This window comes from Amia ocellicauda, chromosome 20 (genome assembly GCF_036373705.1).
Source record: "Amia ocellicauda isolate fAmiCal2 chromosome 20, fAmiCal2.hap1, whole genome shotgun sequence".
In the NCBI taxonomy this organism is placed as follows: Eukaryota; Metazoa; Chordata; class Actinopteri; order Amiiformes; family Amiidae; genus Amia; species Amia ocellicauda.
Genome location: NC_089869.1, coordinates 4,534,904 through 4,559,451, shown reverse-complemented (window position 1 = coordinate 4,559,451; position 24,548 = coordinate 4,534,904). Strand labels below are relative to the sequence as shown.

Below are 24,548 nucleotides of genomic sequence, written 5' to 3'. Positions count from 1 at the left end.
ATATATATATATATATATATATATATATACATACATACATACACACACACACACATATACACATATATACATACATACATACATACATACCATAATGTAGGATAGGTCTTAGTGATTATAAAATGTGCTTCAACGGTCTTACCTATACAGAATAAACTTCAGTATATATTTCCCAGATGTGTATACAATGCATTTACATCACATCAGAGTTCACATCATGTTTATTTATTTTTTTGTATTTCAATGAAAATGACAAACATTTTAATTAAAATGCAACATTAGATAAACAAATAAACATGCGTGCAACTTATGTTGAGTATTACATATTAAGCAAAGTATAACTCGTGAAATCCCAAACTCCACAGAGTTTGCATCGCTAAAGGCAAGGGATGCCAGTTTTAAATGAGCGCAATGGCACACAAAAGCAGACTATACCCTGCATTAAAAGCCACCGCGTTTCTTCCATCCTACCCTGCTCCTGCGTCCAGATGATTGGCAGGGCTGGAGCTGAATGTAATCGTGCGATGTGCTGCCTCTTCCTCCTTTAGTGCTGCTTGTCTTTCCTTTATCTTATCACAGCCTATTACTGCCGTTTACCATTTGCCTTCCTAAATGAGCAATCAAATGCTATCGTCCACTAACAGGAAAAATAATGCATCATCACATTATAAAAGTATAGGGACTGTGGACATGTTAACCCATCTGGACAGTGGCGATGGCACTGTGTAACCTTCCCCCTTCTAGCTGATCTTCAGCGGTTTGCAACAATCGCCCGCAATTAATTACGCCCAATCCTCTGATCCTGTGATGCAAATAGTTTTTTTGCAGGTGTTGGCGTTAATTAAACACCTATTTGCACCAAGGGCAAGCACTGAGGTCCCACCCTTGTCTTCCCACAAAAAGCACTAATGCTGGGGCTCTGAGACAAAATACAGAGCTCGGATTTCTGTTGGCACTCAGACTACTTGTCTACGTTATTACCGCAAACGCCCCACTGGTTATTTAAACATGTACAAATTGTAAATAGATTAAATGCTAAAAAGCCCGAATGTTGCACTGACTGAGATCATGGGATTGAAACGTTTACATTTCATTAACGTGACAAGTACACAAATGACATTTAATGTCGCAATGTCACGTCTCTGCAAGTTAACAGAAAGTAGACCATTTCCATTTTGAAATAGTGCTTATCCAATTAAAATGATAAATCAAAGGACTACATTAAACCAGACTTCGCATTCCCACGATATACTAGGGTATATAGGACTAAAGGTCCTGACTCTTTCATGCTTATTCACTACTTTATTAAATCTCTAATCTTTCTCTTTGCTCCATCGACATCATCTTATGTTTAGACTTTTAATTCATTTTCTACAAGAAGAATCTCTTGATTTAGCTATACCAATAATTCTCTATAATCTCAATTAAAAAAGCGTTAAAAACAACACAACTACAACAACAACAATAATAATAATAATAGAATCAACATTTTCTTTTCCTTGAATACATTTTTGGGGTATCTTGCTGAGTGTTCAAAGTTGTCTCTATATGCTATAGACCTGGAGAGCATGTAATGGGGAGGTAATTAAATTAACCTTTAGATCACGGGTACTTTGTTAACTTAGCTGGCGCTCCGCCCCTCTGCCGCTAAATCTAAATGTGGGCTGAAATCATGGGGATAGCTAACAGATGTGCTAGTCTGCGGTTTAAATAGACACAATAATATAAAAAAATCCAATAAACTAGTCATATACATATCTAGCAGTTTGAGCACAAAACATTTTATTTCCATCAATTAAGTTCTTCCAACTAACCCTGGGGTGCTTCAAGATAAATTAGGTGCACCTGAAAAATGCAGTAATGCAAATTGTCCGCGAGAGGGCAGTAGTTACATCTATTGCACTTTCAGATAATGTCTGATCAATTGTAGCTGTCAATTAACAATGTAAGCGCTGCAATAAAACAAGTCTCTATGCCGGTGAATATACCATCAAAGACGTAATGTGAAATTATTTTATTTCACTTGTTCCTTAAAAAACACATTGAACAGAGCTAGGTTACAGTAACAGGGAATTATCTGTTGGCTCGCTGCAGCAGGCTGTAAATAAATGTATAGTGAATAATATCTCATGCATGCCTGTCAAAAAACAGGTTTCTCATCTCGGTCTATTTAATGTCATTCTTCTTTGCTGCGTACACTTATTTTGTAACGTATTAACATAGAAGTTGAGAAACTTTGTAACAAAACTAATTATAATACATGTATTGCATTATTCTCACGCTCAGTTGAATTAATTAAAAACTGCTCTACAGTGTTAATAAATAACCCCTTCGAAAGCAAAGACAATCTCAAGCTTCTCTCTATCCAAAGTAGACGACATAAGAAATTAGAAATGAAATGACTGCTGAGTTCTAGCTACGCCAGAATGGAATCATTTTAAGTAAATCAGAAAGTCACCATTCATCATAATAGCTAGAGAGCTTAAAATTGATGCTATGGAGAAAAAAAACAAATATTTCGATTAGCTCATGCATTTTTGTTTGCTCAACACTGACTCAACTGACATATAAAGCATGTCACCTTTACAATTCCTATGGTACACATCTGTAAATGCCTTTCACGGGCAAATTGTGAAAACAAAAAAAAGATAACTACATTAAAACGGGTGGGTGGCCCACATCACAGCATTGTTGAACACCAATATGAGAGAGCCCTGATGGGAGGGGCAGTAAGACCATCATGCAGCCTTGTTCTTTGGATTTTATGACAGTTGTAGTAAGCAACTTCCTCTATTCAAGAGCTGCTTTCTTTAAAAAGCCCAGTTTGGTGTTTTTTATGTGTATGTTTTTTTTCTCTCTCTCTTCAAGTGGCCTGATATTAATGGCCCATTCAAAAGTCAACACTCATGCGCCATGGCTGAGCACTTCTGCATAGCCTGAGGCCGACCAGGGCTCCCCATTAACCCCCAAAGTTGCCTCCTTGCTGCTCCATGGCTAACCAGCCCAGGATGACTAACATGGGAATTGGGTTTTCTTTTCTACCCACAGCACATTAGGCACTCAAGGAGGGGGGCACTGTGGGGTTCATATGCAACCCCCCCCAACACACACACACACAAACAATTCTCAGTGCGAACAAACCCACAGTCGAACTCTCCACCACAAATACAATAACTGATTAAATTCCAGCACCATGTCCAAAAAATACTCTATTAAATGTCTTTCTTTCTATTTGATTTTATTCTTGCTCAGTTCAAAGCTGGATTTGAGCCTTCTGAAGCATCCTGCCTCTTTTTATTTGGGAATCCAGGTGTAAAGCATAACTATTAAATACGTCGGTCTCTCCAGGTTCCGGTAAGATCTTGGCTTTAGGGCTCGCTCAAGTGAAAACACAATCAGAACAAGATACATGCTGTCATGAAAGCAGTCCAACAGTGATGGTTGGAAAGCACCAACTGGATATGGAAAGCTGGTAACAGAAACATCACAGTGGTTAGAGCTGTACCAATAGACCAGGCAGGGGTATAAAAACAGAACTTCAATGGTAAATGTCATTCACAGTCATGTTCTGTACACTTAATAAGACAGATATTTCCTAGCAGCTTAAGACATGGTGGTACAGCTATGCAAAGGGTTTCCATGGTAAATTAAAACCATGCCACGGCTGATAGAGCCAAGGTGCAGGTCTGAAAGTGAAGACAACACAAATGTGATCAAGATGTCACACTACTTGCCACCTGGACTTTTATGGCTGTAGCCCCTCCTTGCTCGGCCAATGGAATGTAGTGTGTTTAGATGAGGCGGGGGTGGCAATTCCAGGTGGGCCCCCCCTGATGAGGAACCATTTTCATTACTCCCCCCCAACATGCCACATTATCCTCTTTTTCAAAGTTAAACTTTGAAAACATTTGCTTTGTAACATTTCAGTGTCATAAATGCTGTCACGTTCAAGAAGGCATTCCATTAACATCAAGTTGTGAAAACTACTTCCACCCAAAAATGGTTTGCCACCTCATGCTTTGTGGGAATATTCCAGAATCGTCTGGTGTTTTATCAAAAATAAAAGCACAGTTGTGGGGTGTAGGCAACATCCACCACTGTACTTGGAACAGGCTTGGCTGCTGATGTATAGTCTTGCTGTTTGGCTGACAGGCCCTGAGACTGTGCCTGTATTTTGATTGCCCTCCTTTTACAGCCTGGTCTGGGTTTCATGTGTAGTGCCCATATAAAAATGTCTAAGTTGAGTTTAGCAGCATCTTGTCAGGCCCTTTAGACAAACCTAAAGTAAACCATTTGGTAACAAATGTTTCAACTTCTGTTTTCCTCAGTGTTGTAACAGCTGGAATATTTGGTTACCAACCCCATGTTTTAACACATATTTACCAGAGCATTTGAAGTTTAAAGTTTTAGATGGTACTTTATTGAAGTGATGGATCTCAGTGCTGTTTTTTCTGGGGAAACATATTCAGTCCAGTCCTTGCTGTGTAAAAGCCAAGATATTTTCAGCTATGTGAGAGAGAGAGAGAGAGAGAGAGAGAGAGAGAGAGAGAGAGAGAGAGAGAGAGAGAGAGAGAGAGAGAGAGAGAGAGAGAGAGAGAGAGAGAGAGAGAGAGAGAGAGAGAGAGAGAGAGAGAGAGAGAGAGAGAGAGAGAGACACTCCCCGGGGGGTCCAACAGCGAGTGCCTGTGATGGATGTTGGTCCAGCAGGGGTTAAGCGAGGGCAGTCCGGGCCTGTGCCGGGCTGCAGGTTGCTGGCCGCCCACTGCTCGCCTCTGGGGTCTGATTGCACTTCCAGAAGGCCTGATCTGTCAGGACCCGAGGACACACACTGAGGAGGAGGGAGGCTTCTCCTGAGCTGCGAGTGCCAGAGCGAGGCCTGTCAATCCCGCTTCAACATGGTACTAATGACACGTAGTGGGCTGCTCTGTCTAACATAGACCTCAAACACAGACTAACCCTAGTGCTGATCGCCTCTTGTGAGCTCATCGTGGCTAAAGCAAGATAGTATTTCTGCAATGTAGGCATTCTGAAATTGTGAGAAGAGCTCAAGCATTTTCCATTTATTAACCATTATGTCCATTATGTGCAAAGACCAGTCATTCTCAAACCCAATTGTTATTATGTGGTTTGCATTCACAGCCAAAGGTATTAACTAATCATTCACTCTGCTTTCATTCTTCAGATAAGCCACATTAAACAAATACAGAATACTTTAAAGGGATTCCTTGGTAAGTATCACAATATCACATAAAAAGAACAGGTCAACTCACCTGCTATGTTCTTTGTCCAGCATGAGCGACTGCTTTACATTTTGGAAAAACCTTCAATAAAATTACACAAATCCTCCCTTCAAATAATCTTTATGCATGGTTATCATCACCATCTTTATTTAAAACAGATTGTAAGGGTATAGATTTTGAAACAATTAATTGCTGAATTTAGTTTCCATGTCCCCAATGAATACTGTTATGTTTACCCATTATTTAGAATTAATGACCAATGTTTGCAGTAAATAAGTTATGAATTTCAAATGATCATTGTTTCAGTGCAGCCGACTGAAGCACAAGAAAGACTAGGTGCCTTGTGCAAATGTGAGCAGTCAGGACAGACAATTCTGTACTATTAGCTCCTTGTGTTAAACAATACTATGCTACTGATGCGTCTCTTTCTGATTCTGCTGAGGCAGCAAGGAAACAGCAGTGAAAGAAATTTAGGCTGAAAAATATGAGAAGATGTTCGTAGTATAATTCCACAGGGATAGCCAGTCCTTCAGAGCTGTTTTGAATCCCCCCTTCCCCCTTCAGCCGTATGTTGTTATTTAGAAGACACAGGGACACTTGTATGATCAGTAGAATCCAAAGAAAGCAAGATAACCTCTCTACGCACACTCCTTCAGACTGGTGGGAGATGTTCGCTCAAAGGGGAGCTTGTCTGAAGCCTCATAGTAAAACAGTTTCCATAAACCTGGTCTTCAAAGCTTGTTTGGGTCGTCTCGAGAGGGCTTTAAGCTAATTGCATCAGCCTGTCTCTAGCAGGAATACCGGGAAACCCCATCTGAAGAAGAGCTCAGACCGTCCTGGAAAATATTTCAGCATGGTTTTACAATATGATAGTGGAAAAATGACACTAACACATAGGTTTTATGACACTACGAGTAATAGACTGCTTACCAGGTTGTGGGGTATTGGGTGACGAAAGAGCACACTTATTTTGACGTTAAAACTTCTATTGCACTAATAAATTCCTCAAGCAACCCTGTAAATTAAATTATACAGGGTACAACAGGGAGCAAAGGATTGTCAATACAATCCATAAAAATACAAGGATATACATTTTACTATCAGTATGTCTTCATCACTTCTGGACCTAAAACCTGAAATAATCCTGGCAATGATCCCAAAAAATGTTTCATTTGATAAAACATTATTTGTATATGTTCCCCACTCCCTCATTTAAGTTTTAACCACATAAATCTTTCACAAACCTACTAAATATTTAAGGTCTCATAGTTTTCCTTAATTAAAGATAACAGACTGTGTTTTAAGGCAATGCAAAAACACCATGAGCTGTGTCCAGCAGTAAGCAAGTTGCAATACTTCTGACTTTGTAACCTCCATGCATTTGTGAGGGATATCAGACAGCCTGGTCTTCCCTTTATCCTTTCCGTCTGTCCCATAAGCACTCCAGTCAACAATGTTAAAAAGACTCTTTCCCAAGCACTGAGCTCATTTGCGATTTTTTCTAAGGCTCTGTCCATATGGAAAAGGTCTCTACCTGGACTATACTTATAAAAATCTGTAGCTGCAGATACATTATCCTATTCCCTAACTACAATCCGTGGTAGTTTCACAGCCCCACTGGGTTATCCCTGATATAGTTTTAGTTTTTTTTTGTATTGAAACATATGTCAGTAATATGTATTCCATATGAAGATGTAATACAATATGGTTTTAGCGTGCACCATCTATCCCTCTGCCCGTGTGCACATCTGCCTCACCCCCCCCACAACCCAGCCATCAATTGCTGTCCCTCTCTGTAGGTGTGCAATCTATTCATTTTGTCTTAAATACTTACAAAAGAATCAACTACATCCTCACAGTCAGTTTTTTTTTTTTCAGGTTTTTGGGGAGCAGGGTGTTGAATGCAATACAAAATACGGCATCTAACCTTATTTTGAGATTACTTGCATAGACAAATGTTGCATAATATTAAAATATGTACGTGAATATTTGCCATTCTGTCCAATCAGTACAATCTATACACATGCTTGCTGCTTGTGAAACCTGAAATTAATTCAAACAGCTAACAAATATAGAAGTATCACACCACGAGTGAAAATGCTTAATTTGCCTATAACCAGACTTTTTATTTCACAGTGTATGTACAAAGGTAATTTAGGCTATGGTGATGATTACAGATAACAAGAGACTAATACACATCCCAGTACAGGTCTCAATTAATTTAACAAAATGTCCGACTACAGTATTATACACCTGAGTTCCACTTCTTATTAATTTAGTTTTTAAACACTGATGCATGTCATTATCAATTCACTTATTTATTAAAAGGAAAATAGAGTAGCCACAAAAGTAGCTAGTGGTTAGAGTTAAACGTGGGGAAAGAAAAGGTGTTTTACATTGGTCTGGCTGTGGATTGAATCCAGGCTGGCACTGGAAATGGGATATGTCAGGCATGCTGTGGTTAATGCTGGCTCCTGGGTGGCCTTTAGGAGGCTGTCATGCTTGTCAGAAGTTGAAGGCCACAGTTATCCTGAAGCCTGTTGCTGCCACCTAAATCCTGTAGGCCTCCACACATGATACACACACAAGAGAAACACAGGACACACTCCGCTAGAGGCCTACACCTCCACCAATCCTACTTATCCACAGGTGACAGGGGCTTACATGGTCCAATCACTCCAGGCAAATTTAGAAACACAAAATGCTTATTTCCTCCTGAAATGTTGATTTTCCTGGAAAATTGCATCCATGCATTTATTTAAATTTTATTTGTGGAGGAATAACAGGACATGTTCCTGAAAAACAGGTCAAGGCAGGGGCAATACCTTTGGACTTCATTTTATGCACTGGTTTTTGAATTAGCAATAAAAGCTTTTAGGTGGTGAACAGTTGCATGAAACACAAAACAACAAAAAGCCAACACTGACTGGCACAACTCACAGGCTGATATTGTAGCAGGGTCCTGTCCTGTGGATTCAAATTCATTTAAATTGCTCATGGAAGAGCCAAGAAGCTGCTGGTGGGGGTGGGGTGCAGGGAATGATGTACAAAAACAGTGTTCGTCATGGGGAGGATAGGGAAGCAGGCTGTGGGCGAGCTGGGAAGAGTGCTGGCGAGAGGATGGAGAAAGTGATCCTGTCAAGAGAAAGCATGGGGGAGAAATAAGATTTGTTCAGGGATTTTGCCGGAGAGCAAAGAAATGACCCGTGGTTGTGAAAGGCCAGACAGCAAAGGAGGTGTAGAAAAAGGTAAAAAAATAAATAAAAATGCAACTGTTCAGCCATATGAATAACTGTCATAAAATGTTACAGATCGTGGTTTATACTGCTCGTGTGTGCCAGTGCATGTAGAGATGTTGCTTGAGCTGCTGTAAAAACATTTGGTGATAACATGTGCTTCTTCGGCAAAGCCTCCTCGATTTGATGTTTTAAGAAAGAGGAAAGAAAAATTAGCCTGTTGAGCTAACCTACATTTATCCTGTCATTTTCCAGCTCCCATGAAACACCATTTCACAACAATCACTTGACACTGTTTTTCTTTTATTGGTTGTTTATTAAAATATTGCTCATTAAACTATACTGATTTATCAATTATATCTTCCCAGAGCAGTTTAAACACCAATTCAGCCTTGTGAAAACTGTAAAGAATTGACTTGATTATTAAATACAGGGGATGACATAATCCTTGCAACTTTGAAACCTGCATTTTTTTTTTTTGCTGGAGGTTTGTTGCCATGACAAACAATCAGGAAAATGCAAACAATATAAACGACTCTTTAGCTGCAGTTGATCAGACTGAGCATGACCCCTAACTTTCAAGGGTCTAAAATCTGGAGAAGCTCAGAATGTTCCTTGGAAGTTTAAGTGAATAATCCGGTCCTATCATCTGCCAAACTCCAATGAAATCCTTTCTTTATTGTATTAGAAATGAAAATTACTGTCTATATTTGTAATGTGGATATGTGGCTATGAGGTGAAATGCCAGCTTTTAAAAATCTAACATCTGGTGGCCTATTCTTATGTTACTCTCAAGTCAAACATGACCTGTATCCCCTGAGTCCAGTCCTCAGTTCTCTTAACACAGTCTGCCACAGGTGGGTCCTTCTGCAAGGGGTCTTGAGACATGAAAACAGGGATTGTGGGGCACAAAGGTGAAACTAGCTCTCACTATGAAATATGGGACTAGCCAGTCTAGCCAGTGAAGGACCCTGACAGTAAAGTAAGTTTGTTGGTCACCTGCTTTGTAACTGGACTGTAGAGAATCTAGTGGTCACTCTTTTCTCTGGTAAAAACACTCATTTCAGAAAACAAAAGGCATTAATTAAGCCCCAGATCTTGTTCCTGCTCAATACAATCACAATTAAACATCTGGCGCTGACTATTTAACCACTACGGGATACCTTAATCATACTGCCCCACCACAGCATTATTCCAGAAACGCAAATACTATTAAAGTGATATTTTAATGTGTAATATTTGGGGGGATACAAATGTGTTAAAAGATACTAGCTGAATACTTGGCTATCCACATATGCAGCTTAGTGGATCTGTCTGTCTACAATACCTGTGATCCTCAGGACAGGTAGTTGTTCCTGTGGTATATCTTCCAATAATGACTGACAGTTTTCCTGCAACTGCTTTCAAAAATGTATATTACAGTAAGGTAGTCTTGGCTGTGATGAGTCTTCACAGTGGGCTGTGGCTTATAGAAATTATACTGGCAGTCAAATCTGGGAAGCAATTGCAAAGGGAAGGTATGGTGTATCTCTCTCTCTATCTCTCTTCATTATCACTAAGAAAACAACAACCTCGGTCTGAGGCTTGGTGTCCAGTTGCGGAATACCTCAGGATTGAAATCACTTCAAATGTTGCCCTGTTTTCTGTGCTTTTTATTCCAGGTTGCTGCGGTTTGGGCTGTTTTTCACATTTGACTCTGCTATTACAATCCGTAAAGTCAGCGCAGTGCAAAGACAACAGCAGTACAGGGCTGTAAAAACCTTGGCAAGCGAGCGCTTGCTATTTCTTAGAAGAGGAGTGACTGAATGTCTGAAACAGCTAAAGAACAGACTCAATTTACAGAGGTATTATTCCCCTGGCTAAAACAGGACTTTAAAAAATACACATTGCCATGAGGGAGGAGGAAGGGGGGCACTTGTGCAATCTGCAGTGTGGCAAAGTAAAGGTAGAGATCACAGGACTGGGAGAGGATTCATTGTCACCAGTATGAAAGTCATCCTGAGCAGTCATGTTTGATTTGTTTTTGGCTACACTACATACATTTTTTAGATTACAAATAGAAAACTACAAAAAGCCTCTTAAACACATGAGTTTAAATTTTCTTAAGTTGAAGTCCCTCAGGTATCTATAAGACATCTTTCTGAAAAAGCCTCACTGCTCTGCTCTGTCCTAGTTCACTGAAAGACACTGTTGACAGTGACACTGTCCATTCGTTGATTGGAGTGAGCAATACCGGTTTGTATTTGAAAGCCAAGTCATACATCGGTGCCGTCACATTCATGTGCAGCACAACTTTCTGTAACCTGATGTAACTGGGATAATCGCTCTTCTTAGTAAACTACTTCCATTTCGAACAAGCAATGGAGAACTATCAATGACTAAATGCGGGAATTGGCTTTGCTATTTGTGGCCATTAGTTGAGCTATGCTGCAGCAGGAGAAACTTCCAGATCTGGACCTGGAATTACTTTTGCATTTGCATTAAAAGTGGTCTTAGTCTAGGATGACTGAATTCCCATTGTCAGAACACCAGTTGAGATATGTAGCAGCTATTAGACCCTGGGGATGTGGATATTGAGTGATACATGTACAGCCACTGCAGTCCTATAAAAACTAAGGCAGGACATGTTACTTGACATAATTTGTACAGCACTTGTTGGTTAGTTTGTTGTGGCTCTATGGTGCACAAACATACCTATATTGAGTATCACACTCAGATGCCAAATGAATCATATATGCAGTCCTCGTGTGAAGGGCTTGGAAGTACAAGGATGCAAGCAGAACACCGGAGCTGGCAAACAAACTGCATGTCCTGTGATAGCAACTCTCATAAAAGCTACATTCCGCAATAAAACCATAGCTAACTGTAGTAAAGCGCAGCTAAAGGGAAGTGTGGTGGAGTACAGAAAACTATATTAAAGAGCAGTTAAAAGCAGATGGTAAAAGCATTGTTAGCATGATTAAAGCCTGGTGGTCTGCCAAATTACCAGGCTAAATATGGAGCCTTTCAGTCATGGTATAGGAAATGTTTGCTTTCTAGTGTTGGAGGGAGTTTAGGCAGAATTTCATCAAATGATTCTTTACACTAGAGCTCAGACTGCTTTACTGTGGAGATGTGAGCTGCTTGACCATTAGATACATTGTGACTCACCTGTCTGAATGGAAACCAGCCTGACAATACAAAGTGCACAATGGGGAATTCCTGTTCTTGACAAACATGAACACAAACGTAAGAGAAATGTATCTACCATTACTTAGTGATAATGTACACGCTGAAATATTGTGCAATATATATCTTTCTAATCAAAATTACAATATTGTAGCATATTAAAACAAAATACATTGTACTGCCAACAACTTCATGGGTGAAATCAAATAAATGCTTATACATGACCCATTTTAAGACACCTTTTCAACTGTTATATCATGATGTATCTACTTCCATCATCAGCTGGGAACCCCCATTACCATTAGCACACATTTCAGATCATGATAGAACTGCCATTGCACATTTACAACAATTTATTTGTTCTTATTTTTATCAAATAGCTAGCAACTAATTTTTTAAGCCATCATAAGAGTTACAGACATTGTTTGCCTGACCCTGGACATTGTGGGAGGACTACAGATGAAAGATCATGTAGCTTGGCAGCACTTAAATAATTCACAAGAGCTCCTATGGCAGGCCAGAGCATGGTTTTTGTGTAATTCTTGCTTCTACTTCATTCTCTCCATGCAGGCATACTGTACTGTAATACCCCCCCACCCCCCCAAACACTTTAGTTGCTGTATCTTGTTTCATGATATTACTTATTGCATTGTTATAGTCTTAATTTTGTATGATGTCATACCACCCCTTCCCAGAGATGTAACTACCATCCTATGCCTTGTAACAACAAAGGTGGAGTAACCTCCCATAAATGCCACCCTGAAATAATTCTGCCCCTGGCTGGAAAACATTTACGGGGCTCAGCTAAAAAGGCACCCCAGTAAAAAACATTATTGGCTGAATACTGTCTCTTCTCCTTGGACTTCAACGCTCCCCTTGATTTTATATCACCTGTCTTCTGGATGGGGTGTGATTTACAGTCTTGTAAACACATAGGAAGTACTTTTGAAAAAGGTTTAACAAAGTCAATAAAAGTAGACATAATTTCTAGTAATGGGATGTATGTTTTTCCCCTCACTCTCCGTCTGTCTCTCCCGCTCTCTCTGTCTCTCCCTCTTTCTCCCTCTGCCCTTTTTTTTTTTTGCGCTGCGTCAGGCATGGACCAATGCGTTTTGCAGCCCTATCCCCTGGCCCGTTTAAATCTTGTCTTTTTAATCACTGCCTCACAGGACGCAGAAAACGGCCCCCAGTGCCAAAACAGCTGTGCAGCCCAGGGAGGGAGGGAACCAAAAAGAAAAAGAAAGAAGAAAAAAAAATAGAAAAGTAAACTCAGTGGCCCACAGGGAACCAGACCCTTTATATCTCCACCAGCTGAGCTGACTTCACGAAACAAAAGGGGGCCACCCGACCAGGTATTGGCGTTTTCTGCTTTCCGTGTATCCAGTTTCAGCTGAGCTCCATATCCTTGGTGTCAGTGTTCAATGTACTCCCATTGCTAAGCTTTCTGTAAAGGGGAAAAAAGGTCCAAAATACTTCAAGGAACTGAATAAACAAAGGCATCCACCATGCATCTTTATCAATGTCAGGGAACAGTCGGTGAGAGGCTCCTTCAGCGCCAGGGAGAATTCACCCATAACTTCAAACAAGCTTCAGACCAAGTAAAACGTCCACAAGCGGAGCTCAGCAGACAAATGGGTTGACTAAGTATCTGCTTCAGCAGCCTTGTTTAAAGTTCCATTTGTTTATATCCCTCCAAGGTTGCTATACATGAAATGTCCAGGTTCCTGCCAGGTTGAAAACTACTTGCCACATTACACCGTGAGCCGAACTTTACACAGCAATCCTGGAAGGCTATAAACACAATTTTACATGCCTGGTTATTGAAACTCATTTCAGTATTCCTATAACACATTTTCGCTGTGTGATACTGGAAAATGTTTGGAGCAAAAGCATCCAGAGGTTATGCATTTGAGAACAAGGGAGCAGGCTTATCAAAAACAAGATCTGTTTTTTTTTTTTTTTTTGTACAGACAACCAAAAAGTTTTAACATGTCTGGGCATGTTTCTGTCCAATGACCATTTTTTACTGGCTGGCTTCCATCTTCACAAAAAACTACCTTTCTTGTAAAAGTCTTTAGAATGAGAAGGTGTGCTACACAGCTGCACTAGACTGTATCACCTTCTCATTCCCTGCTGCCTATCATTTTCAGATAAATGTACTGTATAATGCCAAAAGTCCAAAAGTCCGGAATGAGTTCATTGCTCTCTACTCTAATGTGAAGATTTTAAGCTGCACTGTGTTGAACAGAGCAGAGGGGATCAAATTGAACAACACAACACTGACTGGTGTCATTTATTTCATCCAAAATATAGCACCACAAGAAAGAACGTTAAATAAATCAGGAGATAATTAGGGGTAGGGTTAGAGACATGTGTCCAAGCATTTGCAGCTGTACAATGTTAAGACTGATGTAGAATGTGCACACATTCAGAACACTGCATACATGTGAAAGCATCTATTAATAGAACATTCCTCAATGGAAGAGAAAGTGTTTACAAGGCATATTTCTAATATTCAATATTCAGCTGAAGTAAGGAATGAAGATTCATTTTCCAAGGAGGCTCTTTCCCTAACAGAGTATTTCAAACATTCACAGATATACAATACACAGCATGTAAAACCTTTTCAAGAGTTAGCTGAGAGAGTCTCATTTAAAATCAAGCTTCCACAACCAAATAATTCATCATTACAATCTAAGAAGCATTAACACAAAGCTCGGCACTTTGAGGATCAACCCAGGTCATTTTCTAAAAATTGTTCAAAGAAATTTGGTAAACAAGATGCATTTTCTTTCCAGGGTTTCAGTCCACACTTTGCGTATATTTAAATTATTTTTTATGGTGAACAGGTGAGAAACGTAACAATATAATAATAAAATAACAAAATACACCTTATTTGCTAACCTGCTGACAGTTTTAAGCAGGCGTACCGTTAAAGAGGATTGCTCAGTCCCTGATTTTCATGGGCCATAAAAGCCTTGAAGACCGAGACCTTCAGCTTTGCATTAGTGCATAGCATGCATAGCTGTGGATTTACCCAAGCCATGATCAGTCCTAATGCAGCACGTAATTCTATCAATGTCTGCCTTAAATTTTTATGTCGCCGAAAAAATGTTGACTTGTAATTAAATTGTACTGCACAATAAGGGGTCTCACCACCCATGGAGCCCCCAGCAGCTCCTAAAAAAACAAAACTGTTTCCATTTGGTAAAGGGGCAGGTCACCAGGCATAACTGGAACAGCAGACGGGCCTGTGTGCATATGACATCACCAACAGGACAAAACAAATCCCAAGCCCAGTGTGTCTAAATCTTTCCACACACAAGGAAACTGGGATGAGTGGCAATTTGTGCAAGCCCATGATAAGCAAATTAAATGAGGTCTAGTTTCAGCACTCCACAGGACTCTGATGTGTGAGAATCAGTGGTAACTGATACATTAACAATTCCACTTAAAACAAAAATGTAGAATAAAGCTTTAAACATTTTCAGTCATCAACAAATTCCTGGGCTGCAGAGACTGGCTTCGGGGCAGGGGTACAAACTGGTTATTTAGCTCAGCCCAAATATTTTAACAGGCTTTCCCCAGGAACGGGCACACTTTTAAAAACAGACATCGACTTGGGACCCAAACACCCCCCCAAACACACCCCCAGAGCTGAAATTCAAAGGGAGAAGGGATAGAGAGAGTAAGAGAGAAAAAGCAAAAGAGGGGGGTGGGGGGTGGAATCAAGTGAAATAGCAGAGAAGTAGTCGGTCTAGCTGGAATTTAGAGGAAAAGGAAAGCTGAAAAGAGAAAAGCAGTGCGTTGAGGGCTGTTGTGTTTATGTAGTGCTCTTCAAAGGAAAGGCTAATCATTTTTCCATACTGTGTGCAATAACATTGGCTGCAGGTTAGACGTGCTGGTTAGTGATTCTATTCCTCCCCCCAGCCCCACTCCCCCACCTTTACTTTGATTTTTTGTTTACTGAAGAAGACCTGTCATAAAATCCTATGCTCATACTGACATATACTTCAGTAACACAAATATAACGCTTAAAGCAGAACTTCAAATAAACGAGGAAAACAAACACTGCTACAACCCAGGCCAAGAAAAAGGAGTTATATTTATAAGACAGTTTAAGATGTGCCTAGGCTGTGTTTTAAAATAAACATAATCTTTCAGTGAATTTCCATTTAATTCGTACACAGCTTTGTTAAAATAAAATACACAAATACACATGGAAAACTAATAACTTATAACTAGTACCCAAGTTATAACTGTTTATGTAAACAAAGAAAATGAGGCATACAGTATTCTAGCAGTACAGCGCAGGGGATTATTTAGTTTTTTGGGGGTCTTAAAAGGAAAAAGAAAAAAGACTGCTGTTTTCAGTTACAGTAACATGCAGTTTGAATTTCTCTGCAAAGAGTTTTATAATATAGCAGAAACTATTTCTAATTATGCTGCTGTAGTCGCTCACTGTGTGTCAGCTTTTGGCTTTGGTTTTCCTTTGCACTGCCTTTGCATGGATACGGTTTCTGGCCAGTTCACATACTCAGACTTCCATCTGTCCTCTTTAGCTCTATCTTGCATGGTTTGAAATTCATGGTCTGTGCAGTACTTTGCCAGGTTACAGCACACATCATTGGATTCAGTATTGCACTTAAAAAAAAAAAAAGACACAAAAAAAAGGCAACCTCGTTCTCCTATCATATTCATTTTTTCCGGGGGGGAGGCTGGACTGATGAGACTCCAAAGTGCAGAAAAAATTCCCACCTGTGAAGCCAGATCTTTATCAGTCCACAGTTAATGCTGCACAGAGCTTTTTTCCCCCCCTTCTGGAACAAATTCATCTGCAGGGAATCACTTCTGCAAGTCAACATCTCATTGAGAGTTGATGTCAGTAAGGAGCGGGTTCTAGTTTCTCAGTGGGGTGTGGAGCAGTACTGAGGAGGTCAAGTGATGTGTCTTTCCCAGAGCACTGAGGGACTAAGTGGCTGACCTGGGATGAGAGGCATTGCTAACATTGGAGTGAAAAAAAAAATCTTTCCATTTACAATACTGCTGAAGACTGAAAACCACCAAGTGGCTTCCGGTGTGATAATTCTTTATGAAATTCCCTTTGCGAGCTGGGATTTCAGCATGCTCTCGGTTCAAGATGTTATCATAAACAAACAAACAAACAAACAAACAAACAAGTGACAAGGATCCTAGAATTCCTGTAAAATTGTAATTTGTGATCACAGTTATACAATTATATATTATTTCTTTAGGCGTGATGAAGTTTATTATTGACAACAGTTAGTTGCCTGCCTACTGGTTGTGTTTGATCTTGGTATTGACATCATTAAGGTTGGTGCTCTGTCAGTTGTGCGGCAGGCACTGTGACATTCATCCATTCCTGTTTAAAACCCTTATAAACCGAAGACAACTAATGTACTTGGTCTTTGGCAAGACCGAGGATGCTTAATCTCTCTTTATATTTTGAAAAAGATATAGAAACATATTTATGTATACACCTTAACTGGATCAATTGAAGAATAGTCAGGAATTCATCATAAGGACCAAAAACTGCTACTTTATAAAAAAAGATGAACCAGAGATCAGCAATTTGAATAAAATGGAAACACTTTACTTTAACAGTTTCCAGAGTATACATAAATGTGCCTGTAAGAAATAAACAGCTGACACAGTATTTGGAGTAAAACAATGTGAAGAACCAATCTGCGTTCGCTTATTTATGTCCAGCCTGTTAGCAGTGGACAATGCAGGGTTATAAACACTCCAATCGATCCTGAAAAATTGACCTGACCCCAGCTTTATTTACAATAGCTCCAGAGGGGTCATCTATTGGTGGCCTAGGACCCAGATTGACCTTCTGAAACATCAGTCACATCCCAGCTGTAAATCTAGGTCGCAGCATTATGGAAACAAGATGTTACTTCTACAGCTGGGCAATCCTGGAGAACCAATTAAAAAGAGTGGGTGAGCTTGTAAGCTTCATGTACTGTGGGTTAACCTTTTCACGATTGAAATGACCTTGTACCTGCCTGGTTTGCGCCACAGGGACTTAGCAAAGTAGCTCTGGGACCCTTCCCCAGAGGACTGATAGCAAACCGGCTTTGTTTAGCAAGTGAATGTGCCTCCATCCACTCTTTTCCACCAGATAACAGGGTCTGAATAGCCAGTTTATTAGATATCGCAGATCTGTGCTTATCTGGACATAGGCACTGTGTCCAATTAAGTGGGAAATGAGGGGCTTTTCTATTCAGGGTGATAAAGAGCATTGTTGAGTCACCTGACAGCTGTTACAATAGAAGGGGGTACACTTTCAAATGTGTTCTGTGTCCATTTAACAGTGATGAGGAGGATCAGTAGACTCTGGACCAACAGAGTCTATCCAGATGTTTTAAAGTGACTCTGAAAACCTGAAAACCTCACTGTAAATCAATGAGGCCGAGCTGTTCATCTTTCGATTTGCAAAGGATGGATAAGTGGATTAAATATATATATATCCATAGCAATGAAAGCAGCTGACCAAGTTTTCACCGGCTTTTTCATGAGTGACATTCCTACAGAGATAAGAACAGCCGCTTACATGTTACATAAATATGTCCAGGATATACCAATAAAACATAGAAGGATTCTTACCCATATACCTCAACACTCTCTTTCCCATTTAAATTTGCTCCCTCTATGTATAAACCGTTCTTGAATATACCACAGTCTAAGCAGGCCAGATCTTGGTTTTGTTCTTTTTTGGGTGGAGACATTTTAGTTGAAATGTTCTATTAATTTCTCCTGAACTGCAACTCCTACACCATCGGCATCAGTGGTTATCGAGTGCAGAGGACTTACAATATTTCTCTGCCCGCGTGTTCCGTAAAAACATCCAAGCCCTGTATTTGGAACCCACAGATCCCCACTTGTAGGTCACTGACAACCACACGAATTGGAAGCCCGATTCCATACCACAACTGAATGGGAACAATTCAGCCCAAATACCTATTTAGGTAAGTAAAGCGCGCCGGTTCTATTTCAGAAAGGAATGGTGGTCTCTCCCGGAATGCCGGCAGGAATTTTCAGCTAGACAGCGTGAGAAAGCGTGAGAGATGGAGAAGGGCACATTCCACATTTTTTTTTTTTTTTCCTTTTTCACTCTTTGGATGTCAATCAGCTACCTTATCTGTCCTCTCTCACCCCACCTCTCCCTGCCGACTGTCTGCCCGTCGATGTGTTAATCACCCCAAAGCGCTGACAGAGAGACCCCCCCCGACGGTTTTATTCTTCCGATAACCCCTTCGCCTGTACACCACTGGCCGGCTTACCTTTCCCCAGTAGCCCTGTTGTGTCTCAAATCCTCCCCCCTTTCTCAAGAGTGCAGACCTCTCCTTTATCAAGACCCCAAAATAGCCTACATTGCTAATGACAACCTAAGCCGCCACTTTCTTTCTTGAGAGACACCGTATAACAGCAATCAATGAGTGCACTGTGCCATACATACAACAGGGAGAGACAATCAATAATACAGTTAATAACCCACAAGATATGGAAAGTTACTGCCACAGGCTATAGTTTGCCAATGAGCAACATTATATATTTTTTAAATAGCTTTTACTATTGAAAACAATAATAGCCATGCTTAGAAATCCATCACTGTAAGGCTTAAGAGGAGGTTGCAGTTGTTGGAAATGCCTAGTTTTGGGACCATGAGGAATTACCTCTTCTACAAATAGGAAGACAAGCATGGGGAGGAGGGGAGATCATATAGGAAGCACTAAAAAGAAATGGTTCCACCAGATCTGCAACTCGGTCAGGTGGATTAGTTTTGCAGTGTCCTTTCAAAATGCATTTCAACTCCTCAGACATTCAGATGGTGATGATAGGATCAGTGTTCCCTTAACTTCCAACACTCTGCTGTGCAATTGATTTAGGAAGGAAGACGACATGTTGTGAATTCTGGATTCCCTGTCCTGTAGAGGCTCATTTTTAGGAATTGAAACTGAAATATCAAATAATAATCAAACAATTTGTAAGGTGAAGTTTTCAAAACGTGTGTTTGATGTTGGTTAATTAAACATAAAACTATCCCCTTTTGTGGTGACTTTATAACACAGTTTAAAATATGCTAATTAAATTCTCATGCACATGTTTTCTACATTTCCTAAAAACAGTTTCTAACGCAGAAGACAAAAAATCTACTTCCATTTACTGGCACTGAAAATAAGAACTCCGCTCCAGTAATGAATTATCTTCAGTTTTCCTGGAAAGTGATGTAAAACACAGTAACTATGCCAAATGTCACATGCAGATTTACTGCCAACAAAAACCTATACAGTTCAACAAAAAAAAACAAAAACAAAAAAACAACACAGAACAGTTTATATTTAATATCTTGTGAATATAGAACTGAGAAGAAATAATCAAAGTTAATGTAAATGTTGTTGTCCAATGCTTTAAAAGTGAAATGTTTTTTTTAATTTATCTGATGAGGTAAGGGGGACATTTTCTGTCACTTGTTTGGACCTTTACAGACCTGTAAACAAGTTCCACAGACAGCTGAGACCGACTGTGGCCTTGCTGAGACACATGATGGGTCTTACATACTTCAAGGTTTAGTTTTTTTTCTCTTTTTCTGTTGATCTAGTCTTCTGACCCTTCATGTTAGTCAGGGATGAGGAGGACAGTAGGTTGAAAATCAACTCCCCTACCCCTACAGTGCAGGACAGTTGATACAGTACCTGCAGGACGCCTGACAAGAACTGTCAGTAAAACAGCCAGGGACAGCTTATCAATCACTTGTCTTGCATCTGTGAAGCTGTCTATCAAACCAAGGGAGGAGTTGTTTGGATTGCAGCAAAGCAGAAGTATACAAAAGCATCAGGAGTTCCCTTGTGCACTGCATGTGCAGTGAGAATAAATTGAAAGACAGTAGAGAGTGGTTGTCTTCAGCTGCACCATTATGATGACACAGGGAACTGCCTTAAAATCTCCAGGACGATCTATCCCTTTGATGACGTCTCACTAGGATGCTTCAAGAAACAGCTTTAAGGACTTCAGATCAATTAGCTCTTCCTAACTGGAGCAGCGTGATCTGCTCAATGGCCTCCTCCTTGAATTCTGTCATCTTTGTTGGAAATAAAAGTTCAACAGAACAGAGAGGAAGAGACCTATTTTCTCCCTAATCCATGGGATAGTTGTCCACCATCATTTATCAGAACTTGTATCTGCTCTGTACATAGTTGGGTCTTCCGCTTAAAAATCCTACAGGATTATCTGCCACATTTATACCTCTGTTACTCCATTATGTCATAGCCACCCCATCCCACCCTAAAATTAATGCATCATTCCCTGGGACCATTTTTGTCTTCCTCTCCACTCATTTTTGGTAGAAGAAACTGCAAACGTATGGGAGATTGCTGGAGCTGCAGACATCCCTTGACAGTTTTTAAGTGGACGGATTGGCAACCAGCTTCTGGACATGGTATGAAATCAGACTTCCACAACTCAAATCACACCCCCGCCCTTGATAAGGCAGTAAAACAACAAGCTGGTTGAATGCCTCTCCCTTTTAAAAACTCATAGAGTCCGCCTCTGTTTAGGAATAATGTCAATTTACAGCTTTACTGCCTCAGTATTTTGCTGTGTGGTTTCACAAACATTGCAATGGGTATCTGATGGGCAATTGTTTTGCGGCACAAGAATGGATATGCAAAGTGACTGTGCCTCATAAATATGACATGAAAAGGCCCATGCCGAGGATAAAGCAATGTTATTAGCCCTGCTTAAAAAAGTGAAGTGACAGCATTATAATGCAAGAGCAAAAGTTTAAATAAATGCCTAGAGAGAAACATAAAAGAGATAGTGTAAAAAAAAAAACACACAGAAATGACTGAGGTATACATTGAGCTGCACAGGTCTATGCAACACAAAAAAAGTTCACTATTTTAATTTACATGAAAGTTCAATGTAAAAGTTTTCATAAATACTAATCAAATTCTTTAGTATACAATGTTAAATACAGCCCTGAGGGTATGTAAGCATGTTTAAACTAATTTAAAACCCCTATTATAAATAATAGTACAAAAAATGAAGTACATTTTATAGCATTTTGAAACAATGTCACTGAATCAAAAGCGGTTTATATTAACAACAATACAATCACAAACTCTTATATGTAACCAAATAATAATGGTTAAATACTATATTGGGTCTCCAATTTGCTCTGTATTTTATTAATGTGATAAAAAAATGAAATCCAATAAATGTAAATATAAATATTTACTACATTGGTAATAAATGCAGCTCATTATATTCCTCTTAAAGAAAGGGGGAACAAAATCAAACACAGTAAGGGGTGCTATGTAGCTTATAAATAAGGACACTACAAATACATTTTCAAAGTTAGAATGTCTGGTGATAAAATACGGTCTCTTTAAGGGGGAAAGATTCAAAACCACCTCCTTAATTCAGTGGTGATGCATTGGCAAGCTTTATTAATTGACTTGCAAGTAGCAAAAGGGAACATTTCCAATGCACTGGAAAACTACTGCCCCAGGGATTACAGAAGGGGTCAAAACTAAACACAGCTGTCAGTCACTCACAAAGATTGTTTGTTGGATGTACAGTAAATTCTTTTATGAGCGTTACAGATGCTGGAGATGCACTGGTTGGCTTAATTAAAGACAAAATGTAAACAGAAAGATTCCTAAAGTCCTGCTCTTTATCAGAGACTATCTTTGAGCTATATGATTACCATCAATTGGCTAATCCGAGTGTAATGTGGCCTGCCAATGACTGACACTTCTCTTGTAGCATTATCTATGTAGATTTAATTGCTTCGAGCAGTAGCCCTGTTATCTCAGATAAGATAGCAGCACTCTTTTGCAGAGAGTTGCTTCATGAACAGAAAGAAGTGAAGTTTACAGAAAACTTTCCAAGAATGTCCACAGGGGCTGACAGCTTCTTTTCCTGTCAGGGATCATTTTCTTTAGTTGTTCAAGTCACAGCACATTATGGCCACAAATGTAGATACATAACAGCAGCTGAGCTATTCTAATGCATGCAATTCAATATATATATATATATATATATATATATATATATATATATATATATTCTATACTATTTGTTGGAATATGTTTTCTCCAAACATTTTGTTCCCACTTCATTTATAAGATTTATATAAGATTCTGTACAATGTAAACGTCAGCTGTCCTGGAACACACATATTGCTATGAAACCTTTTTAAAATATACATTTAAATTATGAAAGGTAATAAAGGGGTAAACACACTATATTATCAGTATTTTCTGCAGATAAAGCCAAATTAATCAAAAATTACTGTTCAAATAAAATTGTATTATCGATGTTTTTGGAAAATAATTTGGTCTTTGCCTTCCATGTTTGGACAAGCCAGCAGTATCAGCATTTTTTTTCCTTTTTCTTTTTCTATAATACTTCTTGTCAAAACAGACGTCATGGTTGGTGTTTGCTTTGGCCGTGTCTGGCACAATAGTCACTGACCAGGTACAGTGTGGTGTGGCCTGAACAGATTTAGCTGCACTATTGCAAATTAACCTGTGGATGTTTTAATGTCACCTTTAGGACCCTTGTGTTAAAATACACATATTCTTTCACACTGGCATCAAATACAGTGCGATATACAGCAAGTCATTTTGAAATGTAGCATTAACACTTTTTCCCAATAGAGATCAGCAGAATGGAATCAATTTGCAGCTAATAGGCCAAAAATCTCTCGAGAAGCCAAGGAGATCTAATTTCTGCAATTTAATTTGATGTTTGTGCAGTTGCAATTGTGAGGGAAAACTGCAATAATATGAGTTCATACTGGCTCAATTAACACTGTACATGCAAAAATAAATGACAACATGAAAAAAAAAGAGAGGAGTATCAGCAGTCAGAGAGAAAAAGAAATAACATTTTACACATCAGATGTGATAACAACAAAAAAGTAGTTTATAGACGTAAGTATAGGTTAGTAGTATACCCATATTATAGTTTTTCATGTTGTTTTTAAGCTACTAAGTGGTTGCAAAATTATAACTAACTAGAGCAATTAGTCCTAGGAGCGCTCAGTATAGAGGCCAAGACAGGATTCATTTTCTTCCAGAGGTGCTGAAATAATGCATCCATCTAGAACATGCTGTCATGTTTTGTGCTAAACAGAGACTTGGAAGATCACAGGGCATGCCTCACAGACAAGTGACTTGAGCCCCAATGCAAAAGGTGCTTAATTGATATTTTCTGATGGCCACTGTGCATTTTACTACATAAGCTATGCATGTTCAGGAATCTAAGGTCAGAGAGGGGTCGAAGTGTAAGATGACCCTTCTATAAGAGCATCGTTCTGATCCAGGAGTCTCACTGATAAAGTGGCCCAGCAGAAAGCTTTGCTCCAAGCTTAGCCCAGTGGCCTTTGAAGATGAGCTGGGATAATGGCTCGTAAAAAGCAGATCAGCTCTGTATCACTTCACAGGTGGATTAATTCCTCTGCCCAACCCTCCATGCTTTTTGGCTTTATGTGGCTTGGTTAGCTAACCACTGCTTTCACCTGTTCTGTGTACCAGAAGAAATGGCAGGGCTATGCTTGGAATTCAGAGATTCCCAACCACACGTTAATGAACCAAAAGCAAAATCTAATTTCCAAGGACTTTGTAATGATGCAATAATACATATTAACACACTCACATAAAACTGTAAAGAGTATAAACTTTTAAAATTCAATTTCTCAACATGTTGCACAATTTTAGAAAAAAGTTTTCTATTCTTGTATGGCTTAAGAAATCGTGTTTCAGCATCAATGAAATGCAAATGGGAGGACTTCAAACTAAAAATTAGCTAAATTAAAAATGCCTTATGAACAAGTGTTCAGATACTTTCGGAGTTTGACGAGCAGTCA

General features: G+C 39.4%; 1 long non-coding RNA gene across 1 annotated transcript in view; it reads right to left on the bottom strand.

Annotated features, from left to right (window-relative positions):
• Positions 1-5,354: 5,354 nt before the first annotated feature.
• LOC136716037 (uncharacterized) overlaps positions 5,355-24,548 on the bottom strand; it is a 47,077-nt gene continuing 27,883 nt past the window's right edge. Inside the window, exon 2 of the long non-coding RNA XR_010805110.1 lies at positions 5,355-6,076. This is a non-coding gene — a long non-coding RNA (uncharacterized LOC136716037). The remainder of the gene's footprint in view (positions 6,077-24,548) is intronic.